This window comes from Canis aureus, chromosome 38 (genome assembly GCF_053574225.1).
Source record: "Canis aureus isolate CA01 chromosome 38, VMU_Caureus_v.1.0, whole genome shotgun sequence".
NCBI lineage: Eukaryota > Metazoa > Chordata > Mammalia > Carnivora > Canidae > Canis > Canis aureus.
Window position 1 is genome coordinate 19513105 of NC_135648.1, and position 21825 is coordinate 19534929.

Consider the following 21825-nt stretch of genomic DNA (forward strand, 5'->3'; position numbering starts at 1 on the left):
CAATGGCTGCTTTGGGGGGATGTTATTTTCTTTTAGAGAACACTATAAAGGCCCCAGGCAAGTACTTTAATTAACACCGATTCCATCTATCATTTGAGTTCCCCCAAACTCAATTATCCACTTGAATAGTTCCAAACTTTCAGAATAAACCTTTGAACAACATAGGGGAATTATCAAAAGTGAGAAAAGCAGATTCATGGCTTACCCCTTTCAACATGGTTATTTATTTTATCACAGTCTTTGTGCAAACAATAAATTCACTTTTCTTAACATAAGGTATATGACACTATAGTTGTAATCCTGAAATGTATTTCACTATATGGATTATTAACTCACATTTATGTGGATGTTTTTAATCTTTAAATAAACCTTATGTAGAATAAACCTCATTTCAGAACTAATATTAAGAATGAACTTAATCATCTTAATATAAATAATTTTCACTACTGATTTCATTAGAAATTTTGCCATAATATAATATAAAGATTATAAATATTGGTAATTCACAAATGTACTCATAACCTTATAATTTATGGTGATTAAGAGAAAGGCTTGGATGTCAGAACTTTGTTTTGATCTCATTTCTTGTACCTTTAAAATGGGTGCCTTGCTTACATATTGGGGTTTTTGTTGTTGTTTTAGAGAGAGAGCTCACGTACACACAAATAGGAGGAACAGAGGGAGAGAAAAAGAGGGAAAGAAAGAATCCCAAGCAGGCCCCATAACCAGGATGGAGCAAGATGCAGGGATCCCTCTCAGAACCCTGAGATCATGACCTAGGTTAAAATCAAGACACAGGCCCTTAACCAACTGAGCCAACGAGGCACTCCATTTTCTTTTTTACTTAAAAAAAATTTTGCTGAAAGGGTTAAATAGACTTAGTTCTATAAAAAGACTTAGCATAGCATCTTGTATATAGCAAACATTTAAGAATTTGGGGATATATTGGTAGAACCTAAGTAAAATTTATTTATAACTAAATATGCAAAAATGATTGAAGCTATTTTTTTCTCATTTTATCAACACAGAAGTATTTTTCTAAAGTTCCAGTGCATTGAACACACATTTTTGTTTATATTAGAGTTGAGTATCACATCAGTGCAATACATATAATTGCTTCATTTTAGATATATTTAACTGTTTGAAAGATAAAATATAATGTGAATATTTTATGAATGTCAAAACTTCTGTAATAGAGATGGGAAATGATGATCCCCTAAGTTATATCAATTTTGGTTTTCACATTCTAGATTATTTTATATGAAATATAACCATATTAATTTATTTTCATGCAAAGGTTTCTATTTTACAATTAAAAAAAAAACAATGGTAGAACACCACAAGTCTGTTCCTAGCCAATAAGATATTCAAATATGAGACATCGCTTATTATTGTTTGGCATCCTTAGAGAATTTGAAAACAAGCATCTCTTCTTCTCTACTCTAGGAAGCTGAGAAGAACAGAAAGAATATTTTTATTTGGCTTCTTTTGATTATTAGCCCTTCCTTCCATCCTCCCTCCTTTTATCCTCCCTTCCTCCAACTCTTCATCCCTTCCTGCCTTCCTGTCTGCCTTCTCTCTCTAACGAGGTTAATTTCTAAGAGTCATTCAGCCTCCATGATTTCCTCTTTTCCATAAGTCAGGTTTATTAAAAGAAAACTAATCTAACATCAGTTGTACAATAGGAGAGATGCAATACCAATCAGCAGACACTTTATTAAAAACAGGAGACAGATAGGATTTTAAAATTACATACATTTGTTCTCTGAGTGTTGAACAATTACAGATTAACAATTTTCTGTAATAGGTGGGTCATTTCTGACCAATCAATATTAGACAAATGATAAAATATTAAATGGCATCAAACATCAACCAGCATAGTATATAGGAAAAGATAGGTAAACAACAGAGAACCAGAATGTCGAAAAAGAGGTTAGAAAGAACAAATCCCAATGGACACAACTTACCAAATGGCTCAAATATGAAATGAGAAGGGGGCTAGCTTGGGAGTTTGCAGTACAAACTGCACACTATATTGTGTCATGACTAAGAATGACAATATTGGGGCACCTGGATGGCTCAGTTAACTAGGTGTCTGCCTTGGGCTCAAGTCATGACCTCAGGGTCCTGATATGGAGCCCCGCAAAGTGCTCTGTACTCAGTGGGAAGTCAGCTTGTCCACTTGCCCCTCCCCCAACTCTCTGCTCTTTTTCTTTCTTTCTTTCTTTCTTTCTTTCTTTCTTTCTTTCTTTCTTTCTTTCTTTCTTCTTTCTTTCTTCTTCTTCTTCTTCTTCTTCTTCTTCTTCTTCTTCTTCTTCTTCTTCTTCTTCTTCTTCTTCTTCATCCATTTATTTGAGAGAATGAGCAAGGGGGAGGAGCAGAGGGAGAGGGAGAAGCCGACTTCCCACTAAACAGGGAGCCCTACATTGGGCTTCATCCCTGGGATCATGACCTGAGCCAAGGCAGATGCTCAACCAATTGAGCGACCCAGGTGTCCCTCTTTCTCATTCTTTCAAGTAAATAAATAAGACCTTTAAAAAATAAAATGAATGACAATATTATTATTCACCTCAACATTCATTCATTATATTTTTGGAGAACGTATATCAATTTTTCTCTGAAGAACTGCCCCCTCTGTCACTTTTTATCCATATACTTTAGATGATTGACTTCATCCCTGATTTGGGGATTAATCACTCGATTACTGCTGGCAGAGGCCAAGCATCATGTTGCTGTAGCTATGAAAACTCATTTCAGAAATGGTGGGGGGTCTCAAGGCAAGGGAGTATTTTTATATTACTGTTTAGAAAGAGATGCATAAATACATTCTCTATTGTCTGCTGAGGACCATCAGAGTAAGGTTGATATAAAATGACTTGCTGGAACTCTGAGACTGAAAGCAGAGGCAAGCACATCATACAGATGGAAAGAAAGACAAGTCATATAATATTGTTTGATCTTAGAATCAAGCCATAACTTAATATAAGAGTGCCCTTGATTTTTCTTAAGTCAATATATTATTTTACATGCTTTTTTAAATTTAAATTTTATTTTTTTATTTTACATGTTTTAAAGAGTTTGTATCTATCCAAGCCGAAAGAGTCCTAAATAGCACATATATGTGCAACTGTAAACACACAATCATGTGAAAACATGCACATACATGAGAAATCATGGGATATTTTCCAAATGAAACATTTTTCCAAATAATATTAAACATTATTTAATAATCTAATGTAAACTATTAAGAAAAAAAATTGTAAGAGAGCCACTGATTTAAAAAGATATTTTTTTTCATCTTCAGCATGTTGTCTTAAACATCTTATGGAACTATAAATATCTATGGAATATGAAAAAGAAATGCTTAGAAATTTTAAGATAATTCTAACTGCTGCATACCTCTTTCCTGATGATAATGAATAGTGATGTGTCTTATTCATTATAGTACCTGCCCAAGAATACCACTCATTTAAACTTAGGCTTTCATCTTTGGTCTTTACAAATAGCCCTAATTATTTGATATAATCGATTGCTCTTTATATTTTTATTTGCTGGTAGAATGTTAACAGTCAGAGTATTGGTTTTTGGAAAGTATAGCACATTAAGTGAATATTAAATTTTGCCATATAAATTCAACAGCAGACATAAAAAGCTCTCTACTTCAAAATATAACATGAATGCACAGAGGAGACTGGCACCATTAATCCTAGTCAGATCATTTTCCCTATCAAGTGGAATTTGACACAGAATGATCTTAAAAGATACCTCATACCTGCATTATACTTTGGGAAAGAAAATATGAATCTTGTCCTCTATTGATTCCTCTTTCATGATGATTTTCCAGTTCCTCCATTGGATTCTGTATGAAGCTCCTGCTGGATATTTCCATGTATAAAGTAGGACACGTAAGCTGTTTAACTCCATTTCGAAATTTAATTTATTTCATTAAAAGAGATGTTTTAAAATAGTTACCTTCATTAAAAATTCTGTTAAAAGTTATTTCTAGCATATTTAATGGGGAAAACATTTTCTTTTTAAATCTTATATTTTATTCTACAATAAGATACTGTTGTCATAAAGTCTTGAAAATATATAAGATATTCAGAAAATTATGTCCATATGGCAAGATGGCTGGTGACTCATGGCCCATAATATTGCTCATTTTGCGTGACTAAGCAGCTAGCCAAATGTGCAAATATAATTAGCCACACGTCTCATCTGTGAAAGGGTGTCTTTAAAATGAATCTGGTTCATGGAGAATATCAGGTTCATTAACTCTTTGGGGCCATTAGGGTGCCATTTAAAAGGCATTTATTCTCTCTGACATAATTTTCCAAATCAGACTCTAGTGGCTTGTCTGGGTATTCATTTACTTGAAGATATCTAGAGTGAGGGGGGAGAAAGAACAGAAAAGAAGGAAGGATAGAAGGAAAAAAGATTTTTGTATTCATATTATACCATATTCTCAGTTTGTTCTTTTCATTTTTCTTCAACAAATCTATTTTTTTGTTGTTTTAGGGACATCTATGCATTATTTATAAACATACTAATAACTGTAAAATATTTTTAGATTATTTTCTGAGTCACTATAATTAAGGAAAAACAGATAGTATATATATTAAATATAGATTTCAGATATCTATAGATTTCTATCATTTATATCATTTATCTCTCTATCTACTTACCTACACATCTATTTAAGACACAAATAACTTGGGATGCCTGAGTGGTTCAGTGGTTGAGCATCTGCCTTCAGTTCAGGGCGTGATCTCAGATCTGGGGATCGAGTCCCAAGTCAGACTCCCTGTGAGGAGCCTGCTTCTCTCTGCCTATTTCTTTGCCTCTCTTTCTGTATCTCTCATGAATAAATAAATAAATAAATAAATAAATAAATAAATAAATAAATCTTTAAAAAATAACTTCATTAAGATCTTTGCATTTTTAAAAATAGCTAAAACTCAACTATCAAGCATATGCTATATTATGGGGAAAATATATACCCTAAATATGCAGAAAAGCTTTACTGGAGTTATACTTCTCGTTACAGACTTCTGAATTCTTACTTATTTAAAATTTAAGTAAGATAACTTAAATACTATTATATTGATTTGTAAATTATATATATTTTTCTAATAATAAGAAATAAAATACAGCCATTTTATAAATTGGGAAAATACAAATTATACTTTGAAACAATATTTTTGTGTATTTTCCATATAGGCAGGTAGGGACTTCATTACTTTTATTTACTTAAAAATACTTTAAGGGAAATCTAAATGCTTTTGTGTTTTATATACTTATTTTTTTAATTTTCTATTGTTTTTATAACAATAAACCTGATATTCCAGCCAAAGTTATTATAACTTTTTCCTTTTGAGAAACAAATATGGGTCATAGGGCAGGGTTTTAACAAGTGTTCTCTAAAAATTGTATGGATAAGTGTCTAGACAGTAGAAATGAGACTGATCATTTTTTAGTTCACATTACTTACTCTATTTAAATAACCTAACTTTTTAGCTTCCCTCTAAAACTTCCCTATGTAGTTTCAAATTCCATAAAATTGTTTAAATCTATATAAATAGATCTTCCATGAAGTTTTTTGCCACCTTTAAAAAAATTGAGATATAATTGACAAATAATATTTGTGTAAATTTAAGGTGTACAACATGGATTTGATACGTTTATATATTGCAGTATGATTCCCACCATGGCATTAACTAACTCCTTTATTACTTCCCATAATTATCATTTCTTTTTTTGTGGTGAGAACATTTAAGATTTAATATTTTAGTAATTTTGAATATATAATGAAGTATTGTTGACTAGAATCACCATGCTGTGCCTTAGATTTCCAGAAATTATCTTCTAATTATAAGTTTGTATCCTTGGAATATATCCTCCAATTTTCTTACTCCTTTAGTGTCTTCTACTCTGTTTCCACAAATTTGGCTTTTTAAAATTCCATATATAAGTGAATCATGCAGTACTTATCTTCCTCTAATTTATATCTCACTTAGCATCATGCCTCCAGAGTTATCGGAGGCAATCTTGTTACAAGTGATAGGATTCCCTCCTTTCTCATGGCTGAATAATACTCCACTGTAAATAAACTATAGAAATGATCCCTGAAAGTGCAGTCTTTACTCCACTGTAAATATATACAATATTGGTCTTTATTCATTCCCTGAGAGACATTAATTTCTACATCTTTGCTATGGGAGTTCAGATACCTCTTCAATCTCCTGTTTTAATTTCTTTTAAATCTATATCCAGAAGTAGGATTCCTGTATCATATGGTAGGTTCTATTTTTACTTATTTTTATTTTTTATTTGTTTTTATAGATTTTATTTATGTTAGGGTGAGAGAGAGAGCATGATCAGGGAGGAGAAGGAGAAGCAGGCTCACCACTGAGCTAGAAGCTGACTTGGGGCTTTATCCCAGGACCCCAGGACCACATCTTGAACTGAAGGCAGATGCTTAACTGACTAAGCCACCCAGGCACCCCATGTTTCTTTTTTAAAGTAAACTCTATATTGTTCTCCATTGTGATTGTACCAATTTACATTCCACTAATAGTGAATGAGGGTTCCCTTTCTTTACATCCTTGCCAACACTTGTTATCTCTTGTCTCCTAATGAAAGTCATTCTAACATGTGTGAGATGCGATCTCATTTTGGTTTGATTTGCATTTTCAGTATGATTAGTGATATTGAGCATCTTCTTCATGTACCTGTTGGCTATTTATGTGTCTATTCAGTCCCTCTGACCATTTTTCTTTTAAAAAAATTTAAATTTAATTAATTAACATATAATGGATTGTTCGTTTCAGAGGTAGAGGTCAGTGATTCATCAGTATTATATAATACCCAGTGCTTATTACATCACATGCCCTCCTTAATGTCCATCACCCAATTATACTGTCCCCCCACCTTTTCCCCTTCAGGAACCCTCAGTTTGTTTCCTATGATTAAGAGTTTCTTGTGGTTTGTCTCTCCTTTGGGCTTTGCCTTGTTTAATTTTTTCCTCTCTTCCCCTATGATCCTTTGTTTTGTTTCTTAAATTCCACATATGAGTTAGATCATATGATAATTGTCCTTCTCTGATTGACTTATTTCCCTTAGAATAATACTCTCTAGTTCCATCCACACAAAATTTCATTTTCTTTGATGGCTGAAATATATATATATATACCACCTCTTCTTTATCCATTTATCTGTCATTGGACATCTGGTTTCTTCCCATAGTTTGGCTATTGTGGACATTGCTGCTATAAATACCGGGGTGCTGGTGCCCCTTTGGATCACTACATTTGCATCTTTGGGGTAAATACCTAGTAGTGTAATTGCTGTGTTGTAGGGTAGCCCTTTTTTCAACTTTTTGAGGAACCTCCACTGTTTTTCAGAGTAGCTGCATCAGCTTTCATTTCCTCCAACAGTGTAAGAGAGTTTCCTTTCCTCTGCATCCTTGCCAAAATCTGTCATTTCCTGATTTGCTAATTTTATCCATTCTGACTGATGTGAGGTGGTATCTCATTGTGGTTTTGATTTGTATTTCCCTGATGCCAATGATGTTGAGCATTTTTTTCATTTGTCTATTGGCCATTTGTATGTCTTCTTTGGAGAAATGTCTGTTCATGTCTGACAATTTTTCATTACACATTATTTAAATAAGCATAAGAAAAATTTCAGAACAAAGAGGGAAAGGAAAACAATCTTACTGTTTTCAAATTTTAAACAAGCAACAAATATTTAAACCTTAATACTTTTTCTCCAAAATATATGGATGATATATGATTATTGTATTTGTTTATGTCTCTATATTCCAACCTGCATAATTTTCAAAATGACAGGTTCTTAGGAGAGAAATTACTGGTAATAAAAATAATATTAAAATAATAATAGCAATAATAATAATAATAATAATAATAATAATATGTTATATATGTAGTCCTGTTAGTTATACTATCATAAGGGCCTCATGACTTAATTTACGTGGAAACTGAATCTCAGATAAATTATATGTCTTGACAAAGGTCACATTTCCATGGAAGAGTTGTGGTTGCAATGTGAACACAGAATTACCTCCAAATCACTATTTTTACTTCTATATCCTTCTGGTATATAAGCTGGTTTTCTGAATTTTCTATAAAGGATATTACTTTAATAATCATCATGTATATCTTTTAATTTGCACAGAGATGTTTATTGTAAGAACTCGAACTCATGGGGAGGTAAGAGAAACAGGAATGAACTTCAACAGCTATATAATCATACGTTATCTAATATATGTATAATCTTCATTACAAATCCTATTGACCAAAAATTAATTATATGCCCTAAGCATTGTGACTGCTCTGTATTATAACAATCTTACAGACTGAACTTTTTCTGTCTCTTCTGTATCAGATTGTCCTCTACTAAATACTAACTTTCATTAAATCTTCCAAGCATTGATGTGACTGTGTTAATCCACCACTGACTAGATCACTCACTATCAGATAGAGGATGCTTTGTAGTCTGGTGTCATTTACTGATGCAAACCAGCTAATAACAATAGAGGGATTACCTAATACAACATACAGGATGCAAGTGAATACTCTGGCCAATTTTTCTTAGAAAGGAAAAAGAAGAAACTGTGTACATGGCACCCATAAAGGTACATAGAGTTTTGTGCATATGATCAGAAAATAAAAGGATCAAACAGTAAAAAAAAAAAAATAGTGAAATACAGATCAAAAGTCCTAATAAAAGGAACACATGTAGTTTTGAGTCTAGTGGGATTTTTGACTATATTTTTTACTCAGTTGTATTTTTCTTTCATATAGCACAATCTCGAGAAAAAATTGATAATTTTATGAACTAATGAAGGAAAGGAATCATGAGACAGAATTAACAAGGGACACCTGGGTCAGTTAAGCATCTGCTTTCAGCTCAGGTCATGATCCTGGATTCCTGGGATCAGCCCTGCATCGGGCTCCCTGCTCAGCGGGGAGTCTGCTTCTCTTTCTCCTGCTGCCCCTCACCCTGCCTGTGTGCTCTCTCTCAAATAAATAAATAAAATCTTAAAAAAAATTAACAAGATTTTCAACTCATTGGAATAGGACTTAACAGAGGTCAGTAAGTTGCAAATTTTAAACTTGGTGACTCAGAAGTTTAGGTTCAACAAAATGGAGAAAGCATAAAGTATAAAAACATGGAAGCATCTATAGGAAATTTGGACTATGTGTAAGTTAGGTTCTTCTTTCTCAAAGCAATCAAAATTAAAATTTCTCTGAGCAATTAAAATTTACTTATTTTAACCCAAATTTGACACATATATTCTACTTTAAAGTATTCTATAATTGCAGTTACGTCTATATCTTATTTTCTCAATATTTTTCCAAGTTCTCATTTGTTTTTCTATCTATTGTTAACCCAATGCTGATTAATTACATTTCTTGATAGAGGAACCACACAGAAAATATTTAAGTATGATTGTGTGTGTGTGTGTGTGTGTGTGTGTGTGCACACATGTGAATTCTTGCTGGATAGGTTCAGTATTCTGTTTTCCATTTAATTCTGCCACTTTTGTTGTTCTGTTTTAGGAGACTGTTCTTGTGATTTTGTTATAACAGACTCAGTCATTGTGTCACCCAGTGCATATGTGTGACAGACTCTGAGGTGCCAGTTTCATTTCAAATGTTAATCACGTCATCACATTTTAACCCTACTGGTCATTTTATTGCCAACAGTTTCAAAAGTTCCTTATTTTGAAAAAGAATCTTTTTGGTTCCTGCCATAAATAATGGTTAAATATACTCTCTTATTATAAACAAAACTAAATATGCATGCTTACATATTCCATCTTGCAGGAATACTAAAGATGCAGCCTTAAAATTTTTGGCAATTCATGTTTTTATCTTTAATTCCATTCTTTTGGCTGTTAAAAAACTAACCTTATATGCAACTGCATAAGAGAGTTTGTATTAAAGAAACTTTGTATTTTTGAAACTCATGAAATCTTCCTTTTTAGTTGATCGAATAACTACAGTACTGCCTGTAAACATACACACACACACACACACACACACACATATACACACACACCCTGCACACATACAATCAGTATGTAAAATAACATCAGTTTACTGACTGGATAGTTTCATTTAAATTTTATTCTGCTTAAATATCTTCATGATGATGACATGAAATAAACAGAACATACTTCAAAATGTTCTTTCTCTGTTGTATAATACTCTTTTTAAGATACAAAGAGCTATCTTTACATGAACAGCCCAACAAGGTAACTCAAGAAGTATGTATGCCTGGGTTAAGTATCCTCCCTGTGTGGGGGGGGATGGGGGTGGAGAGGTGAAGGGAAGGAGAAAGCCCTGTGTTAAGATGGAATATTAGGGATGGAATATTAGGGATATAAAGTTTACTACAAAATGTAACGGAAATTATTCTCCTTAAATCAATATGGTTGTTACATTTTAAGATCTCAAGCAATGCAGGTTAGAAGAGGTTGTTGTTTTTCCACGTGGCTGATTTGATCAATGTATTAAATGTGGTGCTAACCTGATTTCAGGGCTTAGTTTAGGCAGCTAAGTCTAGAGAGTTAGCTGGTTGAAGATATATTCAATAACATAAAAGCAGATAATCTTTGAATAATCCATTGTAGCTCACTTTTATGTGTTTCATTTTCCCCCTGTAGCATTGGGCAAATAAATCTGCTTATTTCCTTTTTTCTTTTTCCTCCCTCCTTCCTTCTTTCCCTCCTCCCTCCCTTCCTTCATTCTTTCCTCCCTTTCTTCTTTCCTTAATTGTAGTTTTTTAAATTAACCTCTTATTTTTAACATCATAACTACATTTTAGGTCCAGATTCTGTGTCCTCGTTTCAACTAGTTTTAGTATTAAAGTGTTTTGAAGCTTATAGGGAAATTATAAGTTTCTTATTCCTAATGTCATCTTTATAAATTGTTGGAAATGTGGATGGGACGCCTGGGTGGCTCACTGGTTGAGTGACTTTGGCTCAGGGTGTGATCCTGGGTCCAGGGATGGAGTTCTGCATCAGGCTCCCTGTGAGGAGCCTGTTTCTTCCTCTGTCTCTGCCTCTCTTTGTGTGTCTCTCATGAATTAAACAAACAAATAAACAATTATTGGAAATGTGGAAATGGTCTCAGGATAATACTGAATCCGCTAGTTAATGACAGGTTAGAAGGTAGGCCTGTGATCCCTGTAATGTCCTTATTTTATTTTATTATTTTATTTCACTTCATTTTCTTTGTTTAAACAATTATTATTTCCTGTTGATATTAGCATTCTTTATAGTCTTGAGACGATTGAAATTACTGCTATTGTCAATAAAGTAGCACAAATGACACCCTGCTAAAGCAGTAAAAAGAGATAGAATAAGTTAAAAACATAAGAATGACTTTAAAATATCTTAAATTATACAATATTCCTAAAGCAAGACATTCAAAATTCAGAAGTTGTACAAACATAACTTTATAAACAACAGGATAAGCATAGTTTCTCAGCGTTTATATAATCCTGCATCTCAATAACTTATTCATAAAATATAAAAGGTATATAATAAATATAAAATATATATTATTAATAAATTACCAAGATGTATCTGTATTATACACACCTATATGGATATATATTCTTTCAAAGGCAGATTACCTCTGTAAACACAAGTCAATGACATCCTCTCATTTCTGAAAGTCAGGTACTCAGTAAAGAATACAGTGCAATAAACACACCTCTGAATGCTAATCAATTACTCATGCTTCTGCAAATAATGGCAATCTACTCTTACCCCTGAAAGTCTACCACTCACAGATTTCCATGCTTACCAAAAACAAAAATAACCATACATGCATATATACATATGCATACGTTTATTACAATCAGCAGCTGCATGAGTTGGAATACTGTGATTGAGCTGCATGTAACTAACCATATGTAGTAAGGATATGACATTATAGTAAGTTATAAATTCAGCTTTATCTCCTCAATTCCGTTATTAAGCTGTGGTCTCATTATCCTTTGACAATTCTGGAAGCGGTCCTGAGGTTATGCAAAGTCTCCCAAGTTTGGATATTTGAAAAAACATATTAGCCTTGACAGGACACGCTCATAGAAGACTTTTATTTAAAGGCAAGTGATGCGGTGCCACTAGATAAAAAGAGTATGGGAAAGCAATAGGAGGTCCTAGAAAAAGCTCAAGAGCAAGCTCTCCAGGGTCCTCATTAACATGGGGATGGACTGTCATCTATATCCAAATTGAACTCCCAATATCTGTGTGTAGAGTCTTAGTTTTTGGAAGAAATCAAAGAAGAATTTTTCAGCAGAGTTTTTGCATGCATTTGGTTATGCAACCTGGCCAGACTATCTAGAGTCAGCCAGGTCAGTTAAAATTGACTTTGGCGGGGGGGGGGGCAGGGGAATCCCTGGGTGGCTCAGTGGTTTAGTGCCTGCCTTTGGCCCAGGGCATGGTCCTGGAGTCCTGGGATTGAATCCCGCGTTGGGCTCCCTGCGTGGAGCCTGCTTCTCCCTCTGCCTGTCTCTGTATCTCTCTCTGTGTCTATCTTGAATAAATAAATAAATATATATTTTTTAATTGACCTTGGGGGGCAGCCCGGTGACTCAGCGGTTTAGCGCCACCTTCAGCCCAGGGTCTATCCTGGGGAACCGGGATCAAGTCCCACTCGGGCTCCCTGCATGGAGCCTGCTTCTCCCTCTGCCTGTGTCTCTGCCTCTCTCTCTCTCTCATTAATACATAAACAAAATCTTTAAAAAAAATTGACCTTGGGGATTATTTGTGGAATTTTGACTTTAAACAGCACATCACAAAACCCTGGTCCCAACCTTGGTCAACAGTCAAAAAAGTAATCCAAAAACCTCAGACACCTAGGAATACCCAATTCCTTTCCAGTTTAGCTATAAATCAATTCTTCTTCTATACACTGTATGAAAGACCCTTAGTTGACAGGCTTCTAATGTTTTCTTGCACCAAGATGTGCACTCAGTTGCTTGAACCTAAATTGCATTTTTTCTTCCAATTTGCCAGCAGGTAGTTTGGTTTCAATAATGATCTAAGCTTAGTAGCTTGTTTAGTTCTTGCTGAATTTAGCTTGCTGAGCATAGTATTTCTAACAATATAGATCTTTGTATGGGGTGTTTAGATCCATGTCATTGTATAATACAATTGGACACAGATGTTTGTAGTATAAAGTAATTAGATATTTTCATTTATAAGGTGTACCACATGATAAACAATTTGACTAAGTTCTTAGCATAAGGTATGTAGGCCCAGGTTTTTATACTAAGTAACTTCAGTTTTGATTTGAAGGTGTATTATTTGGTAAATAACTAGGCTTAGGCCTTTGTAAAAGGTACTAGACATTTTATTTTGGATATAAAATTTAGTAAATGTTTTGACATTAACCTGCTTTTCTCTTGCTTCACTATCAGCAAAATTAGCTAATAGTTAATAGCAATAATAGCTATTGCTTTTGCTTATCTATATCATTGAATTGCAGATTTTGTTATAAAGGACCATCTAATAAATATTTTGGCTTTTTTGACTACATCCAATATCTATGGCATATTCTTCTTTTGATATTTTTAAAAACATTAATAAATATAAAAGTCTTTCCTTAGCTCAAGAGCCATACACAAAAAGTCATGTGACCTGTTAGGTTCATTAGCCATAGTTTGATGATTACTACATGTATGAGGAGATAGTACATGTGTTTTTGTTTTGCTCTTAACTGTCTTATTGTAAAAATTTTATTCATTATTTATTTAAGAGAACAAAAGAGAGAGCACGAGCAGGGGAAGGAGCAAAGGGACAAGCAGACTTCCCGGTGAGTGGGGAGCCTGACATGGGCTCTATCCCAGGACTCTGAGATGCATGAGCCAAAGTCAGACACTTAACAGACTAAGACACCCAGGCACCCCTCCAACTGAATGTATGAGAGACTCTTCCACAAGGAAAAGCAGAGGGCATAGGCCTAATAAGTGTTTAATCCAAGTAGTCCCAGGACACTTGCATAGCTCAGTAGTTGAGCATCTTCCTTTGGCTCAGGTCATGATCCTGGGGTACTGGGATCGAGTCCTGCATTGGGATCCCCACAGGGAGTCTGCTTCTCCCTTTGCCTATGTCTCTGCTTCTCTCTCTGGGTCCCTTATGAATAAATAAATAAAATCTTAAAAAAAAATCCATGTATTCCCTAAGAGCTAGTTGATGGAGGTCTATTAGACTGAGGACCAGTTTGGAAAATCACAATTAGCCAAAATTTGCCTTGAGCCCTACAACATCTTTATGTGCACACTTCCTATATCATTAATTTATAAAATCAGAAAATCCTCATCACAAGCAAATGTTAATATGAACTAGCCAACTTTTGGTCAAACCATCTGTATCTTACATACATTTTTAAATCATCATTTTGGTCATAATTTTGTTGTATCACAGCTTTAAGTTTACATTTTTCTCAACCAGTCTATCTTGTTCTTTTCACCCCTCATAATAATTTATCTAAGTCCAGGATTTGATAGAAAAAAATCATCACCCTAACAACATAACCTAGTTCTTCCCAGCTATCATTAGCACAACCAATTTAAAAAGTGATATAAAGCTATGATATACATTAGTCTTGCCAATAATGATTTTTTAAGCAATGAATGAATGAAGAAAAATAGTCTTGTATTAGAAGAATCATTAAGGTGCAAAAATATATCCCCCACAGAAACACCCAGAAAACCATTCCTACGGCTGTAGTAAATCAATTACAACTTTTGTAAGACTACTGGATTCTCCTTTTTAGGTCTGAATTGAGCTCTTGGTGTCAATCTAAGACCAAACTAATTGCTTCGTAGGGCTATTAGTTGGAAAATTCCAAGGGTCTAACTCCCCCAAATACTCAGTTGGCTATATATCCTTACAAAACTCCAAAGGGATGAAACACTGTCTGGTGAAATAAATATTAGCCAGTGGAAGAGACAACCAAAAATGTTCATTCTGTTAGAAAGACTTGGAAAATTTAAGATAAACATCAAAAATCTGTCATTCACTGTGGCTGCATATTAAACACAACAAACTATGGCTGCACAATGATTCTGTCGATTATGCTTATTTTAAGTATAGATAAAAAGATTTATAATTGAGGGGTGGCCATATATGAACCATCTAATATATAATAGCTCATAAATCATTGGAATTTGTCTTCGGTTACAGAAACACTATGTACATTAATTAATTATTGCTAAGTTCATTATTTTTTTCATGGATAGTGATTTACTGTTTGTACAGCAATCATTTTTTGTCACCACAAGATGTGAGTTTAAACTTCAAAACCATATGTAACTCAAATTTCTTATCCAGATCATCTATATTCACTCAATATTTTCATCAAGGAATGAAGTCTTAGACAAGTTAACTGCACGCATAAATGCAGTCATTAATATAATTAATCATGCCATTTTCTCATCGTTACAAGTTATAATCTTTCAATTTATGTGGAGATTTTTAAAATATCCCTAGATTTGTAACATTAACTTGAAAATTTATCTTTACTTATAGTACTAGATTTTAGTGGCTTGTAACTTGACAATCTCCTACCAATTCCACATCAGTATTAATCAGTATTAATTTACTTCTTTTTCTAACCTAAAATCTGACATACGATCTCCTAAGGGGGTGAGATAAATTTCTTTTCCAGCATTTGAAGTCATCCCTTCTTTGATCTTATGAAGAAAGACTAACAATATTCTTTAATGTTATACCACTTTGATCTTGGTAGCATTTTATGTGGAACTCTGCTCCGAAGATACAATGAGTGTGATTTGGAGAATCTAATTTCTAATTTCTACTGCAATTAAGTCAAAGTGTAAACAACTTATGCAATTGTGGAAATAAGCTTATTTTCTGGTACTTCAGTGAACATTATGATATCATTTAAAATGACTCATGAAAGTAGAATTTTACATTATTCTAAGCCTGTATCTTTGTTAGGTCCTTTTGCAAAATTGCATTTGACATATTAGGCAGTGAGTGAGTCCACTACTAGCTCTGGCCGAATGAAATAGGTAAATATTTCAAAGTATAGTAGTAGAACACATCAAAGCATTGAAGCTTAATGATTTTAACCATTTTGATTGTTCTGTGTGGGAACTTTTCATTCAAGTGTTTTCTATCTCAGTCTTTACAGAACTATATTTCCTAGAGTTCTACTAATGACATATGGAGTGTTAAAAAAAAAGAGAAAATAGAAGAAACATTAAATTTATGTTTGACAGAAATATTATTGTTTAGAACTGATGAAAAAAATTGCAGGGATAAGAGTGATGGAACAATAGAAATTGCTAGGGAGTTACCCGTGCTTAAGCAAAACAAAAGACAAGCCAATACCTGTCTGTTGGAATAAATAAGATAATATCTCTAACTTTTGACTCAGAGTGCGTTTACCCAAGAAATAAAATCCTTATTCTACTTCTGAGCAGGAACAATCCCCACAGTGTTTTCCCACCTCCTCACTCCATAATTCGATACCCACTATTAACCTTTTTTTTTTCAGATTTATTAAGATATAATTGACATATAACATTCTGTAAGTTTAAGCTGTACAATGTGATGATTTGATATAAATATGTGTGATAAAACAATTATCGCAATAAAGTTAGTTAACATATCCATCATCTGACAGTTCTCTTTCTTTCTTCTTTCTTTCTTTCTTTCTTTCTTTCTTTCTTTCTTTCTTTCTTTCTTTCTTCTTTCTTTCTTTCTTTTTCTTCTTTCTTTCTTTTTCTTTCTTTCTTTCCCCTTCCTTCCTTCCTTCCTTCCTTCCTTCCTTCCTTCCTTCCCTCCTTCCTTCCATGTCTTGTGGTGAGAACATGCAAAATCTACTCTTGAAGCAACTTTCAACTGTATAGCAATATAGTATTATTAACTTATGTCATAAGAACATATTTATCTTATAACTGGAAGCTTGTACTCTTTTTTTTTTTTTAATTTTTATTTATTTATGATAGTTACAGAGAGAGAGAGAGGGAGGCAGAGACACAGGCAGAGGGAGAAGCAGGCTCCATGCACCGGGAGCCTGATGTGGGATTTGATCCCGGGTCTCCGGGATCACGCCCTGGGCCAAAGGCAGGCGCCAAACCGCTGCGCCACCCAGGGATCCCGAAGCTTGTACTCTTTAACTGACATCTCTCCATTCCCTCTACTTCCAAGCCCCTGGCAACCATCAGATCAGAGGAGAACATAGAGAAAAATGGACAAGGGAGTTCTAAACTAGCATGATCAGAGACTAATTCTTTGGACTGTCCTCTTTTCAACTTGTTGGTGAAGGAGGCATTTCCAATGTAGGGTTTGGGAATGGTCATATACACAGCACGTGACACTAGACAGATGAAGTCATGGCAATTCTTATAGTAGATAAATATATAACATATAATTATAATATGTAATTATGTATGTGATAAATTTGTTTATATAATATATATATAAATTATACAATGTCACTTTATTAGTTACATTTGAAACTACAGATGCCATGCAAGGTTATGTGAGGTTTGTACTTAAGAATGAACAAGCAAGGATTGTAGGAGGCAAGTTTTGTAGCAACAAAACATGGAGTAATTTCTAATTCTCAGAAGCCTGTGATTATCTTGTGTTTTTTTTTTTTTTTTTGAAGATTTTATTTATTTATTTATTAGAGACACAGAGAGAGAGAGAGGCAGAGACATAGGCAGAGGGAGAAGCAGGCTCCCCATGGGGAGCCTGATTCAGAACTCAGTTCCAGAAATCTGAGATCACAACATGAGCCAAAGTCAGACATTTAACCACTGAGCCACCCAGGTGCCCCGATTATCCTGTTTTTTAATAATATTGGGGGCTGACAAAGAACTGAAGCTTTCTATACAAAGAAGGCAGGCATGGTATCTAGAGGGTTGTTTGGCTGTAGGACCTTACTTATTCACAGGAGTAAAGTTAAGGAGAGGTGAGTGTGGTTAGGCCTTTGTTGGCCCTCCAAACTTTTGATGTTACGGCAGCACATAATATTGAATCTTAATTTCAAGTCTTGCAACCATCAAAGAACATTCTATAGCCAAAGGGATTTCAGGGTTTCTATGGACCAAAAACTGAAGTCTGGAATTATGCTGTACAAGCTTCACCAGTATAGAGATTGTGTCAGAGGGTAGACAACTTTTCTTTTTAGTTATCCAATCTCCAGATAAAGAGAAAGTGCATCTGGAATACAAAATTACCTTATGTTACATCAGGTGAAGAAATTATAATGCATTACCAAAAACTACTGGACCTTGATCTTGATGGTATGACTGTGTGAACTATTGAGTTGTTTCCCCTGCAAAGAGCTTGAGTGCATTTTGTAAGCAAATAAAAAGCGAATTTGGTATTTGATGGATTCTAGTGTCTATTAATGGTCTTCACAAGCACTTAATTTCTCTTCCCATTTGAAGCTAGCTCTGGCCCATGGCTTATTTTGGCCAATGAAATATGACAAAAATATCTTATTTGGCACATTATTTTCTCTCTACTATGGTAATATGAAACATTATATATGACGAAAGCTCAGTTAGCTAGAATCCTTGAGTGTTCCATGAACCATACTGACTGGCTATCTCTGATTTCAGAACCACTGTTGTAAATATTTTCAAGAAAACTAGCATGTACAATTGTATTACTCTGTTTTATTCTTTTTTTTCCTGTGGACAAGTAATAGGTGTGTAGCTATGTAGCTTATACTATATACACATACATGTGCACATGCACATGTATGTGTATATATAAATACATTTTGTTGTTTTAAGGCAGTGAAGTTTTAAATATTTTTATTTTATCTATTTATTCATGAGAGACACACTGAGAGAGGTAGAGACATAGGAAGAAAGGGAAGTAGGCTCCCCGCAGGAGCCCAATATGAGACTCTATCCCAGGACCCCAGGATCACGTCCTGAGCCAAACCACTGAGTTATCCATGTGCCCCTAAGTGAATTTTTTTAACACAGCTTTACTGAAGTATAACTAATACAATAAACTCTACATATGGAAAGTATACAATTTGATGTTTTGATATATTTATATACCTTTGAAACCATCACAATCAAGATAAAAAACATATTCCACTCACAGTAGTTTCCATGTATTTCTTTGTAATTTCTCCTTCTTATCCCTCCATGACCCCCTTCCATCTCCAGAAAGCCACTGATCTACGTTCTGTTACTATAGAAAGTTTTCATTTTATAGAATGATTATAAAAATGAAATCATATAATATGTGCTTCCTTTTATCTGGCTTTTTTTACTCAGTATAACTATTTAATTCAACATAATCATATTGAGAATCATGACTGGTTCATACGTTGTGTCCATTTAAATTTTTAAGAAACTGACAAACTAATTTTCAAAGTGTTTGCTACATTTTATACTCTAACCAGCAGTGTGTACTATTTCTGGTTATATCGTATCCTTGACAGGATTTTGTATGTTTACTCATTTTAATTTTTTATGTATTAATAGTCCTAGTGATATCTAGTTGTGGTTTTAATTTACTAATCCCTAATGATTGTTTCTTCTCCTCCTCATTATAGATCATGTTTTCCTGCACCTTTGCATGACTCTAGACAGTGTGTCTGACATCAGACAGAGTGAATTTTTCCTTCCTGTGTGTGATGGATACATTTTTTATCCCTCAAATATTTTTGAGCTTTGTTCAGGGATGTCATTAAATCTTGAAAATGGTTTGCTCCTTTTCAATCTTTTTTTAATACTATTGGAGGCAGGAACAGAAGAGCATTTAGTCCAGGGTTAATTTCTCTCCACTACGGAGGCAAGACCTTCTGAATACTCTACCTAATGTCCCATGAATAAAAAGATTTTCCAAAATGGTGGGTGGTAGCAGGCAGTTTTCTGGCACTTGGCGAGCCCCAGAGATTGTTTTGTTCTAACCCTCTTTGTAAGACTTCCCACACCCTTGGGTAGTTACCTCTCATTCATGCACTGATCAATATGTAACTGAATTCCTGAAGGGATTACCTGAAGATGTCTGGGGTTCTCCACCTGTGCATCAGTCTTTTATCTGATACATTTTCCTGCAGTTCTGGCCATCATAGTCTGCTTGGGTTCCTTTCTCTGTCTTACCAAGTTAGGAAGATTCTCTGGGTCTGCTTAGATTCCTGCAGTCTGAGCCTTGAGCCACAGTGTGGCAATGTCTTCAGGCACTGGGGAAATAATTGGATTTGTTTTGTTTGTTTGCCATTGTCTCAGCAATCATTTTCCTTCATTGCCTGATGTCCAATGTCTTGAGAGCCACTGTTTCATATATTTTGCCCACTCTTTTAGTTGGTTGAGAACAGGACAGTAAATTTTGCCCCAATTACTGCATCATGGCCAGAAAGGGATATCATGGTTGTTTTTTTTTTTTTTTTTTGGTTGTTTTTTAACTACACCATGAACTAGCCTTTTTGCCTACTATAGGGAAGGTTATATTAGAAGCAATATAATAAAAACTTGATGTATGACAAATTAAAAAAAAACTCACATACAATTTCTGAGTTCTGAACATATATCCATGTGTATGAATGTACATGTTTTATATGACAAGAGGACAACAGTAGTAAACAAAATCAATATATCGATCAAAATTCTGTGCAAGACAGAAGGACCAAGAAGATGCTTACACAATTTTTGGATGAAACAGAGCAGTTGAAGTCACATGCCTACCACTAAGTTTTGGCTTTAATTTCATCCTACTACAGCTTGGATCAAGAAGCCAGGACACTGCTTCTGTCCCCCAAAGTCTAGGAAACAGTCTCTGCCCCTTTTAACAGTGCTGGCAGTCATCAGTTTTTGGAACACAGGGCTGGTAATTGGACATTAAGACATGGACCCCACCTTCTGCTAACACTCATTGTTTTCAGAGCGACCTTAATCTGCCCATAATACTCCAGAAATATGGATCTGCCTCACTTTCAACTTATAAATGTAATACCTAATTTACATTCAGAACTGTAGCTTTAAAGTGTCTGAAAAATCCAATATTTAGCTTTCCAACCTTAGAAATACAAGGTAAAAGAACGGTTGTGAGTATCAATCAACATATCCATCATACTCCATCAGTTTAGCTACTCAAATTCCACTCATGGCTTCTTATACATAATGAATGTCTGTCTTCACTGCAAGACAAAGCCAAAGAGGATTCCCAGTGCATCATCAGTCATGATATTCATCTCAGAGTGATATCCATTATATGCTTATTTGGTCAAAATTCTGCCTTGATTTTCTGTAAATAGAAAACCAATTTACAAGTTAACTATAAAAAATACAACATATGTAAAGTATTAGGGAAAAGGAAGAGAAAGTCTTTTTCCATAATAAGGCGAAGGAGAAAATATTCATAATATGGTATTAGGAAAATCATAGGAAAATGTAACTACATGTGTAACTATGGAGGTATTCGAAAGGAAGAGAGGCCACACTGTTACTAGCTTCTACATTTCAGATGCAAGGCTAGAGTTGATATTCATATTCTTCTTCTTTCACCATATATTCCATGTTGCCTTTTCCTTCAGCCAGCATCTCAGGACTTTAACTTTCATTACTTGGTACTTTGAACCATTTGTGTTTCTTCCTTTTCTATTATTACAGGTTATGAAGAAGTTGAGCAATTTACCTGAGGATCCTCTGTTTTCAAAACACACGCCTGCCTACCTACTTAATCCTGATAATCAGAATTAAGCATCTCAGTGCAATAAATATATCTTCTTGCAATTTTAATGGCATAGAGATCTAAAGTAGTAATGGTGACGGTAA

At 34.3% G+C, this 21825-nt stretch overlaps 1 long non-coding RNA gene across 1 annotated transcript; it reads right to left on the minus strand.

Annotated features, from left to right (window-relative positions):
* Positions 1 to 2324: 2324 nt before the first annotated feature.
* On the minus strand, positions 2325 to 4095 carry LOC144307289 (uncharacterized). Its single transcript, XR_013374194.1, has 3 exons — positions 3973 to 4095; positions 3773 to 3875; positions 2325 to 2531 (listed from the first exon to the last, which is right to left on the minus strand). It is a non-coding gene; the product is annotated as an uncharacterized LOC144307289 (long non-coding RNA).
* Between the last annotated feature and the right edge of the window lie 17730 nt (positions 4096 to 21825).